At 40.8% G+C, this 11698-nt stretch overlaps 1 non-coding gene and 1 pseudogene across 1 annotated transcript; one reads left to right on the forward strand and one right to left on the reverse strand.

Annotated features, from left to right (window-relative positions):
* Positions 1-238: 238 nt before the first annotated feature.
* LOC142454138 (U1 spliceosomal RNA) lies at positions 239-402 on the reverse strand. The gene has a single exon (XR_012785659.1). It is a non-coding gene; the product is annotated as a U1 spliceosomal RNA (small nuclear RNA).
* Positions 403-3536: 3134 nt separating this feature from the next.
* On the forward strand, positions 3537-4501 carry LOC142452665 (serine/threonine-protein phosphatase PP1-gamma catalytic subunit A pseudogene; annotated as a pseudogene).
* Positions 4502-11698: the final 7197 nt, after the last annotated feature.

Here is an 11698-nt window from a genome sequence, read left to right on the forward strand (position 1 = left end):
GCATTTTCTTCTTGTTGTTGTTGTGCTAGTACAAGGCTGTTTGGAAAGTTTTCAGACTGAGAAGTGAGAAATCACCTACTCTATTTTTCTTCTTTAATACTACTTTGTTTATTGAGGGTCTTTTTCTTTTCCAAATAAAGTTGATTACTTTTTCCATCTCTTTAAAGAATTGCATAGTAATCTGGATCAGGACTACCTTATACAGAGAGATCTATCTGGATATATTTTTTTTTTTCCTCAGGGGAGAGCGTGAACGCAGTCCCCCACTACCACAAATTATGCAGTCGAGTTTCCCACCTTTGGGGAAATCGCAGGGGTCAGCACATCCGGAGTGCAATGGATCAGCCTCACCCTGGGAAAACCACCTTCGTGATCATGGGATCTCCCCTGCCAGGTAAGTGTTATCTGGATATTTTTGGACATTTTTCTCAATGTTCAGTCTTCAGACCCATGAGCATGGTATATTATTCCACTTATGTTGGTCTCTTTTGGTTTAGTGTAGTAGTGTTTTATAGTTTTCTTTGTAGATACCTTTTGTTTCCCTGATTAGATTTATCCCACAGTAGTTCATCTTTGGGAGAGATATCGTAAATAAGACTGTTTCTTGATTACTTTTCAGAGTATTGTTAGCATAAAGGAGTCCAACTGATTTTTGTATATTGATTCCATTACTCTGCTGAATCTTTCAATTGGTTTCAACCACTTTCTTGTGGAGTCGCTGAGAGTTCTATATTTAAGATCATATCATCTGCAAATAGTCTTACTTCTTCTTTAATCACATTAAACAACAACTCCTTGCCATCCAGTTGTCTCCACATGGATGCCTTAATTTCTCTTGCTTGCCTGATCTCTGGCTAGGACTGCCATTACAATACTGAATAGGTGTGGTAAGAAAAGGCATCCTTGCCTGGTTACTGTTTGAAAGGGTAATTATTTTATTTGGGGGAATGTTTTTAATTACCCTTTTTTGAGAGTGATATTGGCCATTGATTTTACATATATATGTATACATCCTATATTATTTTGAGGACTCTCCCTTCTACTCTTATTTTGTTGAGTGTTTTCTAAGAAACATGTGTTAGATTGTGTCAAATGACATTTCTGAATCGATTGATAAGATCATGTGATCTTTGTTTTATCTATGTGGTGGGTTGCTTTGATTGTGTTTCTAATGTTGACGCCTCCTTGCATACTTGGTGTGACTCCCATTTGGTCATGATGTATTGTTATTTTTGATATATTGTTGGATATTATTGGTGAGAGTTTGTTGAGAATTTTTGCATCTATGCGCATAAGGGATTGTTCTAGAAGTTTCATTTTCAGTGATCTCTGAGTGTCTTGTTGCTGCTTTCCATCGGGCTTATGCTCACTGCATAAAATGAAGCGAGGCATTTTGTATCCTTTTCTCAAATATGTTTTTATTAGAATTGGTGAGAGGTCCTCTCTGACTGATAGAATGCACCATTGGCCCTGGACTTTTTTGTTAGGAGATTTTTTAATGACAAGATCATTTTCTTCTTTTGCTATGGATCTAACCAGGTCTTCTAATGCAGTTGTGTTCTTAGGTAGGTAATATGTGTGTACAAATTTGTCCATTTCTTTTAGGTTTTCAAATTTGTTGGGGTACAGTCCTTCATACTTGCTGCCATCAAATCAATTTCAACTCATGGTGACTGTAAATGAGGGTCTTAGCTGTAAATCTTTACAGAAGCAGAGAGCTTCAACTTTTTCATGAGCAAGATTGTGGGTTCAAAAACTGGCCTTGCAGTTTGCCACCCAATGTGTAACACACTATACCCCGAATATATTAAAAACCACATCCTATTCATTGCATTTTATTCAACTGTGTTGTTCTGGTAGCACCTAATTCCTGAAATTTTATCAAATAGCTCCATAAATATTTAAATACGCACTGTTGTAGTGCTGATGCGGATACATAGCAACCCTATAGGACTGGGTAGAACTGCCCATGTGGGTTTCCAAGACTGTAACTGTTTACAGGAGTATTAAGTCCCATCCTTCTCCGGATGCATAACCACTATGCCACCAGGGCTCCAAGCGTTCCATAATACATACTTATTAAGTAAAATTGCCAAGACAACGTCAAAGTCATATGAGGAATGAGAGAACTTCAAGTCAGCTTTCTTTGGAGAAAGCTCTCATTTGAACTGATTTGAATGCTTTATGAAGAACCTTGTGTTATTTATTGCACAAATTCCTCTCTCTCTCTCTCTCTCTCTCTCTCTCTCTCTCTCTCTCTCTCTCTATATATATATATATATATATATATATATATATATATATATATATATATATATATATACATATATATATAAATAATTGGTTGAGGTGATTTATGTTTGTTAGACCCTGGTTAATATGGTTTTGCATCTGGAAGAACAACTTGTAGAACTGATTATTTCCAACTGTACCAAAAAAGTCATAGTTTTTCAATTTTTATCAAAACTGTTATAGCTTACCTCAAACACTTGCTGAGCCATTTAGCACGTTGTTAATGTTGCATAATTTTCTATTCTCCCTGCCCCAGGGGAGGGATGAGCAACAGAAACATGGGTGAACGGAGTTAGCAGTTGATGTAAGATATGAAAACAATAATAATTTATAAAGAGGTCACGAGGGTGGGGGAATGGGAGGGAGGGAAAAAAAGAGAAGCTTTTACCAAGGGCTCAAATAGAAAGTAAATGATTATAAAATGATGATGGCAGCATATGTGTAAATATGCCTCATACAATTGATGTATGGAATGCTATAAGAGCTGTAAGAGCCCCCAATAAAATTATTAATTTTTTTCTATTTTAACCCTATAACACCTGAATTTCAATTTAGGGAAAAATTGTTTTTATTCTTTACTTTCATAGTTATCAATAGATATATTAATATATATTTAATTAAATGTTACAAAAATGTCGCTCTTGGCATTATAGGGCTAAACTGCAAACTTGTAAACAAGAAGGATAAGATGAAAAGAATTTGAGTGTTGAATGCCAATCATTTTCTTGTGACAGAAAATAGAAATGATAAGAGTTTTTTATTTTAAGAGTTTTAATATTGAGATGACTCTGGGTTGTGCTAAAACTTGACCTCAAGATCTATTAAATAATAAAAAAGGACTATTAAATATTTCTCTTTTATCCATGATGACTAACTTCATTAGTCTTTATTAGGCTCTGACAGGTAAAATGTGGCTACAGAATGTCAAATGGGAAATTGTACTTTAGATGGGGGTTAGGGAACTTGCTGAGAGTCTCTTCACTAATAAGTGGTAAAAGCAAAATTCTGATTCCAGTGCTGGTACCCGGCTGCTCCTAGAAAATTATTACAAATTCACAACTTGTTCTTTCTCATGGTTTCACTGGGAGAAAAGGAGGAAGCAGAGCGCAGAGCTACTTGGGGATCCACCCTGGTTGCTGCCACTGCCGCCACCACAGCCCCTGTGCTCATGACATGGAAAGGAGGTGAGTGCAGGACATGAGCCAGCAGTGCCACCGCTGCAGTAGGGTCATAGTGGGAAGGTGATGGCAAAAACTGATAACCTCAATATCAGCAGCAGCAGTATCCAGTGGTGACTAGAGGTAACCGTGTCCAATCCTGAGAAGAATGTCCAATCCAGAAGAAAGAAATCAGAGGCCTGTGTTTAAAGTCTCAGGGGATCTTTCTCCGTCCGTCTATCCTACTAGATCCTTAAAGCAACACGTCAAATAGGTAATAGTGTCCTGGGGCAAGGCTGTGACCTGCTTCAATTTTTTGAGCATGGTGGTTTTTCACCAGAAAGCAGCTACCTGTTTCTCAGGGACTGTGCAGACCATGGGAAGCTGTCCTTGGAGACTGTCTGCCTCTGACTGGCCTAGAAAACCAGATACCCGGAGAGTTTTTTCTTCTCCAAGGAACCGTGAATGTGGTAGCAATAGAATTTGATTTTACAATGAATGTGGAAGAGGGTATAACAGGAAACTCTAGAAAATGTTCACACGCCGCTTCAACCCTTGGCCGGCATCCACCACCTGGGATGAGGAAACGTGCGCACATGGAAGTTTGCTTACCAGCTCTTCCATCGAGGGAGCAGATTCAGCAAATGACACAGACCAACTGACGTGCCCGATCAGTCTTCTTTGTGATATCACCTTCATAGAGATAGCTCAGGCTGGGGTGAAACATGGCATAAAAATGACAGAGGGGTGTCCTTCACATTTGGTGCAGAATTGGTTTCAAAATTTCCCAAGAAGCTGGAATTGCATCTTAGCTGTAGGCCCCATCATGTGGTTGAGGACGGGTATGGATTTCTTGCTAAGAGGTAGTTGGTCACACTCTTTTCGATCCTTAATTATCGTGGAGAACTTGACAATGCTGTGCCCTGATGAATGTAGATGAAATGGTGACGTGCTCTTTTAAGACTTTAAAGCTTGCAGAGAAAACACACTGGACCTCCATGAAACCTGTAACATCGCCAAGAGGTATGATCACAAAGCAAGCCCCCAAATAGATGTCCTTTTCACACTGCATAGTTGGCACTTGTGACAGGGCGTTTATCATTTTTTGAAATCCTAATGTGTACTGGTCAGTTTGCTCAAGTAGATCCATTGGGTAAGTGAATCCTCCCTCCATTGTTGATTTACTGAATACCATTTGTTGGTCACAACAGCAAGTGGAAGATCCTCTCTAATTCCAAGTCTTTTGTTTGGTTTAAAAATTCGATTGCATTTAAAAACAACTTGAATGATGGCATTAGGCTGTGTACACCCAGGACAATTTGCCCTGTCCAGGGGAGTGGAGTTAGCTGGATGTCCATTGTTGTTATTATTATTTTTTCCAATTTAGTATGTGTTTGACTGGGTTATCTAAAGAATCAAAACTAGTGATACTCATATATACAAGAAAGAATTTCATATCAGGAAGTAATTTTGTATCAAAAAGTTATCTCAGCCCAGTCTAACTGAAGTCCATGGGTCTGATTTTAGCCAGGACCCTCTTCAGACTCATGTAGCGGTAGGTCAATGATGCAAAAAGGTGAAGCAGGATACAGGGAGATCACAGGCCAGTGCGTGCAGATTCACGTGGATCCCAGGTTGGTGGAAAACTGGCAGGGTGCTAACAGCTTCAGGGTTGGCTTTGAGGGTTACTGGCCCACACAAGGCCATCCCTGAAGGTAGATATGCAATCCCAGAAAGGATGAATGGGAAGGGCAAGAGAGAGAGAAGTTCTCATTGTCTCTCTAATTGAAAAGGCCGCACTCCCAAGGAGGCATCCTCATGCTGTGACCAGACTGATGGGTTGAACTTCACCCTTACACTTTTGCATAGATGCAAGTTGACATAGAATCTAACTGCCACATAATACAATACACGAATAATGTAAAAGAGAGCCCTAGGGTGCTCTCAACCTGTGCATGTCATGTTGTAAAATACTTACTGTTGATATAAACTATTTTGAACTTAAAAAATTGTTTCAAAGGGCTTACTTTTTCTGTCTCATTGTCTTCATGTACATAACGACTTTTACTGCTATCAACATTGCAAGTAGCCTTCAACCTTGCCAACATCACTGGTAGGATGTATAGTTAATTAAGGCACACATGTCCCCTTTCATATACTTAAAATGACAATTAAAACCATTACTTGAAACACATGGATAGAACAGTAGACGAGAGGAAGAAAAACTGAATGGAAATAGGACATTCTGCCGATAAATGTTTTAGGGAGTGCAGAATGTTTTATCAAATAGCAGTAGAAAGAAAGGGGGAAAGAACATCACATTCTAGTTTTGGTTCACAATTCTGGATGGGCTAGAACAGTGGTTCTCAACCTGGGGGTTGCGCCCCTTTTGAGGGTCAAATGACACTTTCAAAGAGGTCACCTAAGACCATGCTTCCGATGGACTTAGGAACAGAGACACCGCCCTCTATCCTTCTCCAGGCAGGTCCGCCCACATGTAGATACACCCACATACGGGGTTATCCAACATGAGAAATTGTATTAAATTAGGGTGCGCCATTTGGAAGGTTGAGAACCACTGGGCCAGATGCTCTACAAGCTTGATTTTCTCAGGAAATTGTATTTGACTTCTTCGCTGTTAAAAGCTTTATTTATCCTTGGTGTTACATTGTCAGGCACTTTTACCACTGGAATTTTTGGTATTGCTGTTCTGAGGTTTTCTTGATTTCTAAACTTATTAATCTGAAGATAATTCTCAAGGTACTGTACTCTAATTGCTTGTGACCCTTTCTAATACCTTGAGGCAGCTTTGGCTTTTGGAAGCTTTGGGAGGTATGTTAGCCCGGGTAGACTAGAGAAACAAATCCATAGAGACTCATATGTGTACAAGAAAGAGCTTTATATATAGAGGCAGTTGAATATTGAGAACACTTCCCAGCCTAGTCCAGATCAAGTGCATAAGCCCGATATTAGCCCAGATGCATGATACCAATCTGTACTTCCTATTCAGAGTCACAAAACACATGCATTGATGGTAAATGCAGGAAGATCACAGGTCAGTGGGTGTGAAGTCTTGTAGATCCAGTGGTGGTAGAAACATCTCAGTGCTGCCACAGGTCTCCACGTGGTCCCTCCAGCTCCCAGGGCACAGGGTCTATCAGTGGAGTGCCATATGGCTTGTCAGTAGAGCGTCTCTCAGGGGTTGAGCAGAGAGAGAATGTCTCCCACCTCCAAGGAGAAGATCCAGGAATTCCCAGAATTCTCAGGAGAAGACCATGCCCAACAGAGAGTCCTCACTGGCTATAACCCGATTGACAAACTAGACTCCACCCCTTTACTTTAATCCTCTCCAGTCCCAATTTGACACCAGTTGATGTAACTACCACAAGGTGTCATAGAATATTCAAATCCATGTGGCTCAGCTATAATAATAGTAGTAGTGTTCCAAAATCATAATCACGGCCATTGAGCCACTCCTACTTATTGGGACCCTATGGGACTGCATAGAATTGCTCCTCTGTGTTTCTGAGACTGTAAATTTATCCTCACAAAGCGGCTGGTAGGTTCAAACTGCTATCCTTGCAGTTAATAGCTCAAAGCATGTCTCACTATGTTCCCAGGGCTCCTGGAGTAGTACTATTAGACCAGTGGTTCTCAACCTTCCTACTGCCGCGACCCTTTAATACAGTTCCTCATGTGGTGGTGACAACCCCCTCACTATAAAATTATTTTAGTTACTACTTCATAACTAATTTTGGTCCTGTTATGGATCAGGCAGCCCCTGTGAAAGTGTCGTTCGAACCCCAAAGGGGTCGTGACCTACAGGTTGAGAACCGCTGGATTAGATACTATTTATTGAGCACATATTCTGTTTGAACTATTCAGACTTCTTGACAATAACCTTAGGTAAAGATTTATTCAGGTATTTGAACCCTCATCATGGCTAGCTGGTCTCACTATCCTTTCTCATAGGGAAAATTCACAGCATAATGTTAATGCTAATGTGTAGTATGTCTGCTTCTCTGTAAGTCTGATCACAATTATAAAAACAATGCTTCCCACACCCCACCCCCAGCAAACCAGAACCAAGAAGTGACAAAAATTCTATATTGGATTAATGTTTGATTTTGCCAACAGAATATTTCACAACTCATTGGGGATATGATATGCCCGTAATTCTAATACCATACCTAGTAAAGTGAAGTAGAAGAACAGTAAAAAGAAGGAAGGTCTTTGTGGGATGGACTGACACAGTGGCTGTAATGATGGGCTCAAACTTAAAAAAAAATCATTTTATCAGGGGCTCATACAACTCTTACCACAATCCACACAAACATCAACTGTGTAAAGCACATTTGTTGCCCTCATCATTCTCAAAACATTTACTCTCCACTTAAGCCATTGGTATCAGCTCCTCATTTTCCCCTTCCCTCCCCACTCCCCCTTCCATCACGAACCCTTGATAATTTATAAATTATTATTATTTTGTCATGTCTTACACTGCCCAACTTCTCTCTTCACCCGCTTTTCTGTTTTCCGTCCCACAGGGAGGAGGTTATATGTAGATCCATGTAATCAGTTCCCCCTTTCCACCCCTCCTTCCTTCCACCCTCCCGGTATCGTCATGCTCAACACTGGTCCTGAAGGGATCATCTGCCCTGGAATCCCTGTGTTTCCAGTTCCTATCTGTACCAGTGTGCATCCTCTGATCTAGCCAGATTTGTAAGGTAGAATTGGGATCATGATAGTGGGGGGAGGGGAGGAAGCATTTAAGAACTAGAGGAAAGTTGTATGTTTCATCATTGCTACACTTCACTCTGACTGGTTCATCTCCTCCCCACAACCCTTCTGTAAAGGGATGTCCAGTTGCCTACAGATGGGCTTTGGGTTCCCAATCTGTACCCCCCCTCATTCACAATGATATGATTTTTTTGTTCTTTGATGCCTCATACCTGCTCTCTTTGACACTTAGTGATCACACAGGCTGGTGTGCTTCCTCCATGTGGCCTTTGTTGCTTCTGAACTACATGGCTGCTTGTTTATCTTCAAGACTTTAAGACCCCAGACACTATATCTTTTGACAGCCGTGCACCATCAGCTTTCTTCACCACGTTTGCTTATGCACCCATTTGTCTTCAGCAATCCTGTCGGGAAGGTGAGCCTCGTGGAATGCCAGTTCAATAGAACAAAGTGTTCTTGCATTGAGGGAGTACTTGAGTGGAGGTCCAATAGATGGACTCAAACTTAACCACAACTGTGACGATGGGAAAAACCAGGTGGTGTTTTATTCTTTCACAAAAGTTTACAATGGGTCTGAATTAACTTGATGGTACCTAACAACATAATATTATTGGTAATATGATACAACATCCATGAATTCATCAAAACATACTGATCTCATCATATTTCTCTTAGTTTTCTAGATTACATGTTTACCAACCTCCTTCCACCTTCAAAGGGATAAAAAAATCAGCAAGGACACAGAAAATCTGAATAACACCATCAACCATCTTGACCTAACTGGCATTTATTGAACACTCAATCCAACAACAACAGGAACACATTATTCCTAAGTGCTCATTAAATATTCAACAACATAGAATAAATATTCAGTTATAGAATAAAATGAAGAAACAAATAAAATTATAGCATATTCATTGGAAAAATACAGCAATATTAACAAATCACTGCTATATGCAACAACATAGATAAAAGCTGACGGACACCATATTGACTAGATGAAGCCAGAAATAATGTACTTCATACAGTATTGTTATGATTATATGAAGCCCAAGAATGGGCAAATGTTATCTCTGGCAAGACAGTCAGAACACTGGACACATCTAGAGTGAATATCAACTGGGAGAAGACAAAAGGGAGTCTTCTTGTGAAAATATTCCTAACTTAATTTCAGAGGAGGTTGTATAAGAGTGCATAAAAACTCACTGCCATTGAGTTGATCCTAACTCATTGGGCTTTATGGGACAGGGTAGAACTGCCCCCGTGAGTTTCTGTAGATTGTAACCCTTTACAGAAGTAGAAAGCATTAGCTTTTTCTCAAGGAGCGCCTGGAAGTTTCAAACTGCTGAACTTGGGGTTAACAGCCCAACGTGTAACCACTACACCACTAAGGCTTCTTAAAGTATACACAGCTGTATAAATTCATCACACATAACAAATTCATCACATAGTACCCTTAAGATTCATACACACGATGCAATTTACTAAGGATCCTTGGTGGCACTGTGGGTTCGACATTTGGGTTGCTAATTTCAAGAGTGGCATTTCAAACCCACTCACCACTGTTCAGGAGAAAGACAAGACTGTCAACTTATGTAAAGATTTACTGTCTTGAAAACCCTATAAGTAGAAACCAACTCAATGGCACCTAACAACGATAAATTCAAGATGTGGATGTATAACCTATAAGAACTTCAAGGGTTAGTGGAAGAGGGCAAACTCATTTTATAAAACTAGTTACATCGGTACACTCTGTGAGCCTTATGACCTCGACTTGAAGGGCCACAAAGTTGTTTCCCTTAAAACTGATGAGATGGAAAACTAGAACAAGACAATCTTCTAAGGTTAATGTGTGAGCCTTGTCTAGCTCCTTCCAATAGGAAACAAAGTGAATGAGGGAATTGTGTGATGGTCCTCCAATCTCCTACTGATTCTCATAGTTCACACTCTAAATCTTATTGATAGTTGTAGTGATTCCAACCAACGCAGACACTGACATACTAGGTTAACAGTGTACTGGCCATAAAGGCTCATTGCTGCATCTTTGGGCAGAACTACACTGGCGCCTGTCTTGTCAGACATGTGGTCTCATTAGAATGATTTGGTTGTTTTGTTATGTGAATTCCATAACTCTTTTACCTGCAACATAAAGAGTAAGCCCCTTGTTAAATTACATTAGGCTTTTAAATGTTAAAATATCAAACACTAATTTCAAGCAAGCCATTGTTTAGCATACAGAAGAGGCCCTGATAACTCACAACGGTTAAAACCACATCCTGGAGTAAACAGACAGGTTGACTTATCCTCTTTATGTCCAGTGCCTATAAGTTGATTTCCATAAAATCTAGGTGCCAAGCATGCGCAGTAAGCAGCCACCTGCCCCCATGCCAGGGAGCACAGCAACCATGCCTGAGGCCAAGTTTACGTTCAGCAAACCAGTTTCAGAATCCATTTTGCATTCAGACTGCTTTTTCACATGTTATCACAGGCTCTCCTAGACCATGTCCCTGAAAAGTCCAATCCTTTTCCAGAACTTCGTTGAATATGTATAACCGCTCCATGAAACTTAACCCCCAAACAAAAAAAAAAGAAAGTAAACTCACTGCCACGAGTCAATTTTGATTCATAGTGACCCGATAGGGCAGAGTAGAAATACCCCTGTGAGGTTCAAAGGTTATAAATCTTTATGGAGCAGAAAACCTCATCTTGGATCAGGTGGCAGGTTCAAAACTGCTTACTTTGATTAACAGCCCACTGTGTAACCCGGTACACCACCAGGACTGCAAACGCTGAAGCCCCCATCTTCCCCATGAAGCATTGCATAGGCCCTCCTTCAACTCTCATTTCAGAAACTCTGTCTCTCTTGGTCTTTCTTGGTCAGGAGAAGACAAGAACCCTTCCTTGTAGGATTAGGCTGGGACCAGTCCCCGGTCCACACTCCCTAAAGAAGGCAGAGCTGATCTTGTCTACAGACCAACCAGGAAACCCTGAACCCAGAACTCCCTAGTAAGAAACCACTAGGCGGCGCCCGGAATGCCTCCTTTGGAATACCAAACGTTGCAGCACCCGGAAGCGGAAGGGTGTGTCCGCGGGTCAACCGCCATGCTTTTGGTACCACCATTGCTCCTGTGGCATTGCCCGTCAGCCTCATCCAAGAGCAGCTGGCCCTCCGACTACGATGCTGGCTCTGCTCTCCTGGCCTAGCAGAATGAACCACTGCAAGATCCTGCACGATCCTCACGATCATTCCTATGCCTGAGTCCACTGATGCAGCCACGGTGTCAGTCCACCATGCTGAAGAACTTTTTTACTGCGCTTCTACTTTACCAAATGTGATGACTTTCTCCAGGGACTGGGCTCTTATGATCATGTGTCCAAAGTATGTAGGACAAAATCTTGCCATCCTTCCCTCTAAGGAGCGCTCTGGCCTTACTTCTTCCTACACAGATCATTTTGTCCTTTTAGCAGTCCATGGCACTCTCATTATTCTTCTCTGGCATCAAACACAT

The sequence above is a fragment of the Tenrec ecaudatus genome, chromosome 7 (assembly GCF_050624435.1).
Source record: "Tenrec ecaudatus isolate mTenEca1 chromosome 7, mTenEca1.hap1, whole genome shotgun sequence".
In the NCBI taxonomy this organism is placed as follows: domain Eukaryota; kingdom Metazoa; phylum Chordata; class Mammalia; order Afrosoricida; family Tenrecidae; genus Tenrec; species Tenrec ecaudatus.